We start from the raw sequence: 2,750 nt of genomic DNA, 5'->3' as shown, positions 1-2,750 counted from the left end.
TGGTGTGGAACAATTTACCTGCATTTTATTAGTAGAAAAATACTTTTTTTTTTTTTTGAGCTGAGGATCGAACCTAGAGCCTTGGGCTTGCTAGGCTAAATCCCCAACCCAAAAAATACTTTTAAAAATTATTTTATAATTTAATTTAATTTTACATATCAGCCATGGATTCCCCTGTCCTCCCCCTTCCCACCCCCTGAAAAATACTTTTTGTAGGTTCTTTATCAGTAAGAGATTATTTTTATGAGCAGCCATGTTATTTAATAAGCTAATAACCTGCTCTGTCTTAGGTTTTACATTTTTATAGAATTTAACCAATAGTTTCTAGAAAGCAACCCAGAGAGCAGAGCCAAATCCTCAATAATGATAAACAAATGGGGCTAGAGAGATGGCTCAGAGGTTAAGAGCACTGACTGCTCTTCCTAGAGGTCCTGAGTTCAATTCCCAGCAACCACATGGTGGCTCACAACCATCTGTAATGATATCTGGCACCCTCTTCTGGTGTGCAGGCATACATACAGGCAAAATATTGTATACAAAATAAATACATCTTAAAAAAAATGATAAACAGATAAAAGCATACACAATGATACAATTCAAAATTATGAGTTTTGTTTTTCAGCTTATTTACTATGAAAATTAAACATTAATTTAAATATTAAGTAGATAATCAAGAGAAGATAACATCATCCAATAAATGACTAATACTTCTGAAAATTTAAACAACATTCGCTTAGTGCTTTATGCCCTGATTGTGATTCTTTTTGTGTTAGAAGTTGGCCTTGTTTTAATTTTTCTCCCATGAAGGGATCATTGATATTAAGTTATTCCCATTATTAGGGAAAAATAAAAATAAAAAAATAAAAATAAAAAATAAAAAACCATTTCCCATGAAGGGACCATTAATAATGAGTTACTCCTACTCTGATGAAAAAAAGAACATTTAAACCAAAATTAAGCAAACAAGAAAATTCTCAGTTCTGGGCCGGCTGTGTTAGCTCACGCTGCAGTGATGGAGCCCTGCCCCTCATCAGTGGAATGCAGGTGGTTCGGGCCTGCGCTGAAAGAGCTGGCCAGAGCCAGCGAGTGCTGAGTTGTGCTGACGTTGTTAATTCCTGTTGGTCTATCAGAAAGCGCCTTTCTCCTTCTCTGTTTCTCCAGGGAAGAGGCTTTTTTCTCCCGTTATTTTCTGCCTCTTGAGGCTTCCTTTTTGTAGGCCTGGATTAAACACTTCCTCTTCTACCGGGAAAATCCTTTTTTCTTGATGAAACACTTCCCCTTTTTTACACTGGGAAGGGCCCTTTTCCTTGATTTATTTTTTGTTTCAGAAACCATTCTATTTGTAGCTATAATCTTTGCAATAGTTGCACAGTTAAGTCTTCTCCTTTTAATAAGCATTTTGGCAACTGTACATTTTGCTGATCTTGAAATGGGAATTTAAATTCCCCATGTCCCTGCCAAATCCTGGAGTTTTGCCTACACCTGAACATACTTTACCTCCAGTTCTGAAATCAGGACCCCTATTTTCTCTGAACCCATGAAGTTAGACGCCAAATGTCGGGTGTTCTGTATTGCCCGGATGATCAAAGAAAGTCACTCCAAGATGAATTTTAGGCCCTCTGGCAGCAGGGAGGAACAGGTTCTGTGAACTGAACCTTGAACAGCTGAGCAAAGACTTATTTATTAATTGTTACACAAAAATTGTTTTTTGGGTAAAACAAATTCTGAATGCCATCTGTATGTCCTTCTGAAGAAAAGCATCACACATGCATTACTTTAGTCCTTGTGCTGTGTTTACTGTGCCCAGTAATCTGAGATATCCTGGTGTGTGAGGTAGTCTGGTGACCAGCCTCCTGGCAAGGCTGGAGAGCCGCTTCAGAAAGACAACTCTATCAATCACAGAAAACCATCGCTGTTTTCCACAATGATTTCTTCAAGGTCAAAGTACTTCTAGAAAACAACTATTTGTCCTGAAGTTCACCTTAGATGCAGTGAAAAACAACTGTTCTGTGGTAACGTTTACCCTAGATACAATGTTCTACTAGATTTCCACTACAGAGCTTAGTGTATTAAATGTCAATTCTCAGGCCAGTGAGATGGCTCAGTAAGTAAAGAGACTGCCGCCAAACCTGACGACGTGGGTTCGATCCCTGGGACTCCCGTGGTAGGAGACAGCCGACTCCGGTAAGTTGTCCTCTGACCTCCACTTGCACACTGTGGCAGGAGTGTGCACATGTGTGTCCTTGAACACACCCCCTCAAGATAAATGAATAAATGTTAAAAGAAAAAAAATTCTGTTACTTAAGTGGCAAGAATAACGCGGTAGTCTCTCTGGTCCACTGCCAGAGGGTGATCCTTTTTTTTCCCCAAGGCAGTTCATGGAAACTGGGATTTCTTTTTAAAAGTTATCTATCTATCTATCTATCTATCTACCCACACACACACACACACACATATACCAAGTGCATGCAGGAGCCTGTGGAAGTCGAAGGAGGGCATCAGCTCCCCTGCAGACAGTACTGAGCCATCATGTGGATGCTGGGAATCAAACCCAGGTCTTCTGCAAGCACAGTAAATGCTCTTAACCACTGAGGTACCTCTCCAGCTCTACCCCCAGCACCCCTTCCTTCATTATATTAAGCCAGTATTGCTACTTCTAAGTTCACCTGTTTGTGCATCTCTGTGCTGTCAGATGCCAATCAATCCCTGTGCCCCTCCCCATCTCCCATTCCCCACACAGTTGGAATTTC

The sequence above is a fragment of the Onychomys torridus genome, chromosome 23 (assembly GCF_903995425.1).
Source record: "Onychomys torridus chromosome 23, mOncTor1.1, whole genome shotgun sequence".
Taxonomy (NCBI): Eukaryota; Metazoa; Chordata; class Mammalia; order Rodentia; family Cricetidae; genus Onychomys; species Onychomys torridus.
The sequence above is the reverse complement of the archived record's forward strand: the minus strand, read 5'-3'. Positions refer to the sequence as shown.